This window comes from Stegodyphus dumicola, chromosome 1 (genome assembly GCF_044657685.1).
Source record: "Stegodyphus dumicola isolate Sdum_Otavi_A_Nest chromosome 1, ASM4465768v1".
NCBI classification, from domain to species: domain Eukaryota; kingdom Metazoa; phylum Arthropoda; class Arachnida; order Araneae; family Eresidae; genus Stegodyphus; species Stegodyphus dumicola.
In genome coordinates, this window is record NC_140768.1 from 158,053,054 (window position 1) to 158,064,172 (window position 11,119).

General features: G+C 29.9%; 1 long non-coding RNA gene across 1 annotated transcript; it reads right to left on the reverse strand.

The window, feature by feature from the left end:
* Positions 1–5,756: 5,756 nt before the first annotated feature.
* On the reverse strand, positions 5,757–10,479 carry LOC146999362 (uncharacterized). Its single transcript, XR_015042768.1, has 2 exons — positions 10,441–10,479; positions 5,757–6,142 (listed from the first exon to the last, which is right to left on the reverse strand). It is a non-coding gene; the product is annotated as an uncharacterized LOC146999362 (long non-coding RNA).
* Between the last annotated feature and the right edge of the window lie 640 nt (positions 10,480–11,119).

The following is an 11,119-nucleotide window of genomic DNA, read 5'->3' on the forward strand; positions in this document are numbered from 1 at the left end:
GGATGCCTTCGTGGAGGACTTTCTACGGAAAACTGGCTCCTATACACGTTACACATGGGGAAAACCACGAAAACGCCCATGCAGCCAGCCCGTTCACGGGATTCGAACTTCAGACCAAACTACTAGTGTTCAGCGACTTTATCGCTCGCTCGGCCGCTGGTGGGCCCAAAAATCTTCAAATTAAGTAGTTAAATAACAATGTGTTGATTTGATTGTTGGAACTGGAATATGGCAAAGATCATGTGGGGGAGGAAATACCTTCATGGAAGACTTTTTAATCAAAACTAGTTTGTTGGTTTGGTTTATTTTATTATGGCAAAGCACTTGATGGCCATCTGCCTAAGGGGAGGGATGCCTTTGTGGAGGACATTCTAAGGGAAACTGGCTCGTATACACATTGGGAAAAACATGGAAATGCCCATGCAGACAGCCCGTTTGAGGGACTTGAACCTCGGACCAAACTACCAGCATTCAGTGACTTTACCGTTCGGCTGCTGGTGAGCCAAAACTAGCTTGTATTCATATTCATAAATACTTCAGGTGTTAACTGACATACTTTATCTTTCAGATGTGCAAAGAAAACAGACAAAACTTCCTGCTCACTTCTGTTTGTAATAATAAATGCACAGGGAAAGCCGTGAAGCAAAGCATCAAGTAAAAGCAGTGTGATTAATTCAATTCTGTAACCGTTCAACCTATGTGTACCATTTATACATATATAGTCTGATCCCAACTTTTGAAGAAAGTGCCTCTGGGAGTCATTCATTTTCATTAATGTGAAATCATCATTTTAAAATTCAGGATAACTTTCTAAAATTCTATTTTAAGGCTTATAAAATAAAATAGAGTTGTTATCCTCACTAGTAATTTCATTAACCCCAGGCATTTCATTAACATTTATACAATCATTTTTATGCCTTACAGCATTTGATTGTGGATTATAAGAATTTTCGGTACACTTCTGTTACTGGGACCAGATTCAGAAATGTATACATTCATATGTACACATATATATGCATACATGAACACATCCATCCAGCCATACATGCATACATTTCTGATTCTGATAACGGAAGAGTACCGAATTTTCAATATTCCATAAATCATTCTTTGTCAAAAGATGCAGTATCATATACAGAATCTTGAATTTTATCTAAAATTTCATCAAAAGATACTTTTCCAGCAATTTAAGTTACATAAATTAACATTAGAATGGTATAACTGCCGTTCTAATTTTGTAAGAGACAGATGCCCTATACCCTTTCTATGACTTACAATGGGTTTTTCTATATAAGCAGTACATTTTCCATTATTAAACTGGCTTACTGGGCAATAAGCATTAATTTTGTTACTCCCTTATATTTTTAAATGTCCCATGCCTTGCACTTTAGATATAAAATAATGTCCTGAATGATGGCATACAAAATAAATATCTTTTACATGTAATGGGTCATGTTTCTTTGTAAGTTAAAAAAATTTAGATTGTTTCCATTTCAAAATTCTCCTTTCACAACATGAAATCATTAAACACAGAGAAATCTCTCTCTTCTTTTTCAATGACTATTTCATGTTTCATTTGCAAATGTAATGAAAAGTTTTCCTTTGGAAAACCTTCATTACATAATGTGCATTTATATAATTTTTTAATGATGAACACTCAAGGGCAGTAAATGCACTATCTGATTGTGAAAATAATAAATTTTTATTATTGTTGAACTGACGACTATATAAACTGCATTTAAATTGGAAAACTTTATTTTTACTTGCTTTGAGTAATGTTGTTTGTTGTGATATATGCAATTTCATGCAGTGACATTTTAGATTGCTGTTACTTGAGAAACATTTTTTTAGAATCAGGGCAGTTAAAACTTTTTTGAAGTTATACTGGATTTTGAAGCAAAAGTATATGAAATCGAATTACCATTGACGACTTTATAAAATGCATGATCTGAATTGGAATTAAATATTTCAGCAGTAGAAATATGCTTTTTATTGGAATGTATGTTCTTCAAATGATGCTATAAATTGCTGGCATTTGAAAAACACTTTTTGCAAATAGAACAGTTGTAAGATTTTGAAATTACAGTTTTCTGAAAGATGTTACCAATCGTAATCAAAGCGGAAATGTGAATTTCAGATCTATTGTCTTGAATGATCATTGATATCACCACCCAGCTCATTTAAATTGGTGCTATATATTCTAATATTCTGAAGCAGAATCCTCACAATATTCCTAAGTATTTGGCCGTGAGAAGGGTCTTTTATTGAGAGATTCTTCAGTTCATTATAAATAAGGATATGCTTTAAATTAGTATCATATAATTTTCAAACTTTTTTGCGGGAAAAATTTAAATAAATAAGAGCATAAATAAAACAATATATTTAATGTATATAATAATAGAAATTAATTATAAAACACGAATATAGATCAAATTGGAATAAAAAGGTAAGAAAGTTGCAGACAGGGTGCAAAAAGCGTATGGGATTCAAACTCACAACTCAAAAAAAAAAAAAAAAAAAAAAAAAAAATGAACATCCTTACCATCAACTTTACCACTAAGCTAGGATTGCATGTGAGTCTCATGCATATTTTGGCCTATATACATCATCAACTAAATCAATTCTTAAAACTTCAGTTTTTTGGTCCTATTTCAGTGTGCTATCGTCTGAAAAATTTACCAGAGTTTGTTCTTCAGCTTCTAGTACAATTTTTACAAAAATCATTATCTTTTAAAGTGGCGTTCAGATTGAAGTTAAACGGGCTGCTAAAAATATATTTCATGTGCTTACAAATATACGTTATCCAAAAAGATATATTTATAAAGGGAAATACAAATTTAACATACTCTTCAATGAACTGGAGTATTTAAAAGGCTATCAAATTTAATTTATAATCAACGTTTTTAGTTTTTACCTGTTTCAAAAGAAAAAATAGCAAATCTTTTAATGATATCTAATTTGCTATAGCAGTTTGATATAGTCAGACATTCATTTTCATTAAAGCTAAATAAGTATGCAGAACTAAAATATGATTATCAGAACAAATTTTGCTATTTAATGGACTTGGAATTATAATTTTTGGCGCTAATTTCCTTGAACTGAATTTCTTGAACGAACAAGTACTGTAGTTGCAGTTATCTTGTTTTTCTTATCTTTTTTTAACTAAATTCAGCTGATTGCTGTCTTTTTCAGCACGCATATTTCTCGCTATAATGTTAATTCAGAAATAAGTATTTTTTAGCAAAACATTCTTTCCTTATTAGCGAGCGTTCATCGCTACTTCTGCCGCCATTAATTTTTAGTGACTGCAACTGATTGCTCCTTTTTCACCACGTGACCCCAACGCATCCGCAGACATACGGATAGAAGTTGAACATTGTTGAACTCCATCCGTATGTCATCCGTCACCGCACACCGACCGGATTGCAGATGTCAATCAAAGTGAATTCGCTCGCTGATTGGAGAAACGCATACTCACTGCAACGCATACGCAGCAGTGGAAACGGGCCTTAACTGGGAAAATTTCAAGTCTGCGTTACTAAAAGTATTTCCAGTTGTTAAAGATCGTGCGAAGCTTGAAACAAAATTGTATAGTAAATACCAAGGCAGTTTCGAGGATTTGACGGAGTTCGTTTTAAGAAAAGTTCATATTTTAAATCTATTATACGGCAAAAAGCCCGATAAAGAAATTATCGAAATAATTCTACCGCATCTTCTACCGTCAGCGCAAGATTTTCTCGAAGTGCGTAATCCGCAAACATCAGAAGTTCTATTTCAGCTGGCAGTGAAATTCCAAAGTAGAAGAAACTCGGAGAAAGCGAGTGCAAGTCCGTTTGGCTAGTACTCAAGATTTACTCCCCAAAAGAAACCACAAGTTCAGTACAAGGCGTATCGGTAAACGGGAAAAGTTGAAAAGTTCACTGTAAAAAAAAACTGTAAGGTTACTAAGAAAACTCATGGAAACTGGAATGCCATGGGTTATTTGAGTAACAGAAACAGGTGTTTTCTTTGTAACATTACAAGAGTTTTGCCTGTAATGGTTGCAGATCTTTTTCTTGTAATACCACAGCATATAGTTATGTAAGTAGAACATATTTTTCTCATGTAAATTCCCAAACCATATATCTGTAATGGTTACAGATTATTTGCGTGTAATATTACAGCAAATAATTATGTAAAAAGAACATGTTTTTCTCATGTAAAATCCCAAATGATATATCTGTAATGGTTACAGATTATTTGCGTGTAATATTACAGCAAATAATTATGTAAAAAGAACATGTTTTTCTCATGTAAAATCTCAACAGATATATCTGTAACCGTTACAGGTTATTTGCTTGTATTATTATAGCAAGTTATTATGGGAGTAGAAGATACTTTTCTTACGTAAAATTCCAATGGTTGTATCTGTAAAGGTTTCAGATTATTTCCTTCTAATATCCCATTAAGTAATTATGTATGTAGAATATATTTTTCATAGATGAAATACTAAATTATATGTCTATAAAAGTAATAGATTTTTTGTCTAAAATGATGCTTTTTATAATAAAATATATTGAAATCAAGATGTTTTGAGTAAAACAATATCTGCATGTGTATATCATTATACAGATATATGCAAGTGAAGCATAATAGTTTGACTTTTTAAATTTGACCTAAGAATAGCATTAATTTAAAAGATGTGCTTTCAACAGCAATTTTCTTTTTCAAAAAGTAGCATTAGTCTGTTGCAGAGTATTTTTGTTTTATGAAGAGAAACTTATGTCTGATATTATTGAAAGGTCTTTCATATTATCATTTTGATAAATTTAAAAGTTCAAATTGATATGCTACTCCTTATATTTGCCCTGTAAAAGAGCTGAAAAAAAATAGTATGTTTTATTTGCATGTTTTAGTGTCAATTAATAAGATATGTTCTAGAACTTTCTTTTTAGTAATTTTAGCTAAAATAGACACATGCTGCTTTAGATTTAACTTATATGAGTAAACGTGTTGCATGTTGATATGATCATATTATTACAGTAAAAGACATTTTGTGAAATATTTCTATGAAGAACTCAGAACAGCTGTTCTTCATGTTTCAAAAATATATTCTCTCTTTCTAAAAAATGACATTTTCAGTAAATTAAAGAATTCAAAATAGCAATGAACTTCATTTTGTTACTACAAGGAATTCAAAATTTTGTTCATATGCTTGAATTACAACGTCTAACTAATCTTTTTATTCTTATCTGCACTCAGTGTTTGCCAACAGTCTGCTATCGTTTGAAATAATGCATAACTTTTGTACTTACCTTCAAATAATTTCCTTTGAATTAACAGGTAGAAGTCTTTCATTAAAAACCAACCTAATGTCATGCTTTTTGAATAAGCATAAAACTTCGCCAACTGACCTTAATTTTTAAAGCCTTGTTTCCCTTAAAATTCTTAATACAATTATGCCTTTAACAAATTTATTTCTAAAATTAATACTTCAGTTTAGCTTAAAATTTAATGCATTTTAATTTTACCTATAATTTTTACAAACATAATATGCAATAAATCTAAGCTTAATATTTACCATTTCGAAAGTGATACTAAAACGTATTCCTAGTTATTATGAATTTCGAGATTCGCATACAAAATTGTGAAAAATACATGTGACAACAGAAACAAACTTTATGCTCTCTCTATATTACAGCATGTTAACTAAGAAGTTTATTGAATTTATAATTTTATTGTGAAACACTATGAAGCAAATAATATGCTAATTAAAATACAGAAGTAAAAATAATTTATTACTTAATTCATAAACTTTACATAAAACCTGAAAAAAAGAATTAATTAAAAAATAACATAATATAATTTAATAAACATTTCATAAAAATTCGTTTCGACTGCTTGGAAAAAATGAATGGTTTTTCCCCTCTTTGTAAACCATGTCTCCTAAATAAAGAAAAAAACATTTCTTTTAAAATCATAATCATGCTCTTTAAAAGCTTATAAAATAATTTATTGCTTAATTCATAAACTTTACATAAAACCTGAAAAAAAGAATTAATTAAAAAATAAAATAATATAATTTAATAAACATTTCATAAAAATTCGTTTCGACTGCTTGGAAAAAATTAACGGTTTTTCCCCTCTTTGTAAACCATGTCTCCTAAATAAAGAAAAAAACATTTCTTTTAAAATCATAATCATGCTCTTTAAAAGCTTATAAAAATTATTTTAATAGATGTTTTAAACATGTGCTTATATAGCAATTTTAATCATATTTCTTTATAATATCTTAATTAATTAAGAACAGCTTAAATTCTTTAAAAAATTGGATTACAGTGAACCGTCTCATTCCGACAAGCTACCTCAGTCAATCACTTTTTAAATTTAACCAGCATTCCTCATAAAATAACTAATTAGTAAACATAACTTCTCTAGGATGCCCACTATAATTTAAAGATCAAAATTTTCAGGAATCACGTATAGCTAGCTTAGAGAAGGTTCATTGTACAAAAACAGCCAATATTCAAATATTTTCATAAATGAAACCACCATAGTTATTAAATATAATATACAGTATACTTATATTCAGAATCCATAACTTAAATAAATTTCTCGAACTGTTTTAGCATTCGAAAAATATTATATTTATTACCTTAAATTTCTAAAACAATATTACATATTGGTCCAAATGAATCACTGGGACTCAGACAACATCCCCCCCCCAGCTTTCTTTTAGCAACAGGATTCTGAAATTGTTTTAATGATTTAGGTAATGTTTGTCTTCCTTAAGGCGCTCACAAAACAAGTTACCCTAAATTTTTTGTCCGCATAGTGGTCATTTTCATCTTACTAACTGATTTGCAAGTGGATTTTGAGTGCATGGCCTATCATTGATGAAACAATGATAGTGAACAGCTTCAAGAAAATGGGGATATCTAATGCTCTTGATGCCATATTCCCACTTATTTTTACTAATTTTATCTTCCGAAAATTAAGAGGGAAAAATTAAACGAATAATTTAATTTCCAAAGGACACAGTCGCAGTAGGAATATAACAAATGAAAAGTAATCATGGATAAACTACTACTATCACAATATTATTTATTTAAAAGAAACCTCTATTTCAATAAGAATACACATAATTGCAACATCTAATAAGTTATCTCATTTCTTCTTTATAATTTGAACTTCTGTCATTCTCATTGTTGTTCTTGCAACTCCTTAGGCCTCAGATCATACATAAATAATTAGAGAAGGTTGTGGTCCGATGCTTGCTAGGGTGAAAATTCAGCTGATATGGAAAAATTGCACAGTGAATGGCAGTTGGTATTTGCTTTCACTATCATAGAACATTTTTTGTATCAGGCTGACATAATATTCAACAGTTAGAAGAGAAAGATTCAACGGGGCCCTAAGTGTGCAAAAGTTTGCCTTTGTTAGTATGACGAAAACAATCATTATGTTGATAAATCCATTTTAAAATCTTGGGTTTCCATTTTCTGAATGCATTAAAAGGGGGACTGGTTGAAAAGCTGTGTGGGGTGGAATATGCAAGGAAGATCATTGCTCGTGGCAGTACAAACTAAACGGTGATAACTTGCATGCTGTAGAAGAAGACACAAATTGCAGTTTCAGATGCATTAAATGCTTTGAGGTCTAGGGAGTAGCAGTGGGCAATACTAAGAGTGAAATTCAAGGTATAGGGAAGTAGGAATGGAAATTACTTTTATCAGATAACTTAAATGTTAATGTTACCAAGCGTTCTTATTGGAATGTAGGTTTCTTTTAAATAATAATACTATGATAGTTACCAGTATTTCATTCATGAATATTTTTGATTGGTTATGATCTTATTGTAATCACATCCTTCAAAATTAAATTGATTGCTTAATTTCCCCCTTGATTTTCATACTATAATATAAAAGGAGGAAAAAAGTCTGCAAGTAAACATAACTCCTCTTCCTCTCTCTATATATAAGACATGTATCTCGTGTGCAACTAAGCAAAACAAATGTGACATTTTCTTCTTTAAAAAAATTGTGTAAATAAATAGGATGAGAATTAAGTTCATTTCAAAGACTTATGACACATGAAATATACATGATCAAAATAAATTAGAAAATTAAGTGCAAATAAATTTTAAGCTAAATTACGTGTTGCAATGTAAGTTGCAATAATTCAGTTGTAATAATTAATATTAACAAAACCAAACATCATATTCCCATTCTGCAAAGTATAAAAATTCTTCTGCAAAACTGAAAAAATGACCAACACTTTGGCTTATTTGATAAATTTCAAATTCACTCCCTTGTTTGCATTTAGAATTTATAACTTTAATTTTCCACAGAAATTTGTTTTTGATTTTAAAAAATTTCACTGGCATAATTTCATTCACTTCAGCATATATTAATAGATGCAGAAGGTTTTTGTACCTTACATAATTTAAATCTTATGTAAACTAACGTAATTAATAACAAAATCAAAACATAGATCAGAAACTGCATAAAATTTAATTAATAATTACTACTAGTGTCAAACGAAATGCTATGAAATTAATTAATAAAATAAGAATGAGATAAAATATATAGAATTAATATTCCACATGGGTGAAATTTGGAATTTTTACGTTAAATATATTTTTTTAATTAAGTATTTTTAAAAATGATCCCTTAAAGCATGGGACCTTTCGTAATTAGAACTTGCAAATCCACTTCGCTAGTCTTTCATAACATTGCTTTTCTTTTATTAACAAGAAATATTGCATTCAGTTATTTAATTTAAGATTTCAAAAATAATGCTACTGAAAGGCATGAATACTTACTTAAATTTGAAATTAATTTGGTTGACTTAAAATAATATTAAAAATAATAAATCTTCATATATACGTCTAAAATCAGATCTTATTAATTTTCTTTTATTTGAACGATATCTGAATTCTGCATTAGTTTGGACTAGTAAATCATTGGGCAAGTAAATGCCAAGCTATAAGAGAACTAATGTAGTTTACAAATGCACTGAATTTTATTTCCGGTATTAACTTTCAAAGTAAGTAAAATTTTCTGCATATTTGCATCATTTGGATTGATAGAATATGGCAAAGCATGCAAAGGCTATCAGCCTAAAGGGAAGTATATATTCATGAGTGGTTTTGTAAGGAAAAGTAGCTTGCATTTCCATTTATTCATGTGTGTATATATATATATTTATATTGTTAATGCTAAAATCAATGCTTCATTAAAAATTCATTATTATTTATTTTTAATACAACATACAGATACAGAATTGTTTTAAATTCCAGTAAACAATAATAATTTATTTTTAAGAAAACTTATTTTATGATTTATATATTATATTACATGAACAAGAGAAACATTTGTCAAGAAATGTATTAAACTTGTATTAGCAGATTCATGCTATCCTAGTAACAAGACTATCATACTTAAAAACTGTATTAAAACTGGGCAAAATAAAATCAACATAAATTCTACATTAAATGTTTAAAAACTTATAAGTATGCAATGGTAGTTATATATACAATATAATAAATGTTATCATTTATAAAATATTAATCAAATGATATTTTTGGAAATAATGCACAAAATTTTAGTTTTGTTTTATAATTCGTTTAACGAATTGTTAGAAAAATATTTTAGGTCATTTCCATTTTTCCCCTGTTGATATTGGTATATTAAAATATATGGAATAATTAAGTTGCATCTAGTTAGTAAAACAAAACATTACGAAAAGTATGATACGACATATTTTTAATCAATATAATTACTTCATTTTGGAATTATAATATTTTCGTAAGAAATTAATACCACGGAAAAAAAATATTATTACACTAAAGGAATAAAAGAGATTCTCGACCGCGTTGTTCAAGTTTTTGTAATATTACTTCATAACACACTCGTACATAAACATATTAGACTGAGTTACAAACCAAGTATAACTAATTAGGTAATCCTAGAAAAAGAATAAACTAAACCTAGTAAGCAAAACATATATACATTACATTCAGAATTCTAAATGTTTATACAAACGTTTCTCGCAAGGCCTGCCGGGAAAAAGATGTCAAACGTTCTTTGGTCAGACGATTGCAAACGAACGCTAACATGATTAGTTTTGTTTTCAACAACCACATTACCATTTCAATTAAATACCACAAACAGTGATTAAATTTTGGAATAATTAGTTTTAAATAATAATACGGGCAATTTAAGGCGTAATTTATCGGATGCACAATGACAAAATACTACTATTAGATCTGCATTTGGAATAAATATTTTCACTCTTTCAACTCATTAGACATTACGAACACTGATATTAATTAATCGCAAAGCTTAAGCGTTTAAATACTTACTCACTCCATATAACAGTGCAAAGTGCATGAGAATAATCTGCATAAAATGAACAAAAAATATTTCAAGCAGTAATTGTAAACATTTTCTTACTTACCTGCGCTATACAAGCAACATGCATTCAGCCATGTTTTTTTCTGCAACTAGCTTTCAAACACTTTTCTCCTGATTGGCTAATTTTCAGTCAGTCACGTGATTCTTCCGCGCGGCTTCTGAAACATTATCTGTAATGCTACAAGCAAATCAACTGTTACCGCTACAGTTAAGCTTACAACCTGTTACCATTACAGGAAATTCTTGTGTAACTTTTTGATTTCTGTAACTTTACAAAACTTTTGCCTGTAAAGAGCGAACTTTTTTTTGACCGTGTTCAAGAATAAGAGCGCAGAAAAATCTAAGGGCGGTGGATATCAAAATCAGCGAAAAGAGGCGGCAGGTAACCAGAATTTAAACGCAAACCGGTGATCGAAAAGGGGCAACGGTCACCGAGTGGGAAAGAAAAACCCTCAGAAATTTGTTTAAATACAGTGGTGGTACAAAATCTAGCTATGCCGGAGGTACAGATTCTGGTAAATAATGTACCAACCACTGCACTCCTGGACACAGGGGCACAATGTTCATTCCTATCGGAGAATTTTTTTAAAAAGCATTTTCGTCGTTACAGACTGTTTAAAGCCACGGGACAGAAAGTAATTGCCGCCCAAGGCAAACAGTGTGTATGTTTGGGGAAAACCGCACTGCATGTTCAGATTAAAAACGAGGTCCTAAAAGTTAAA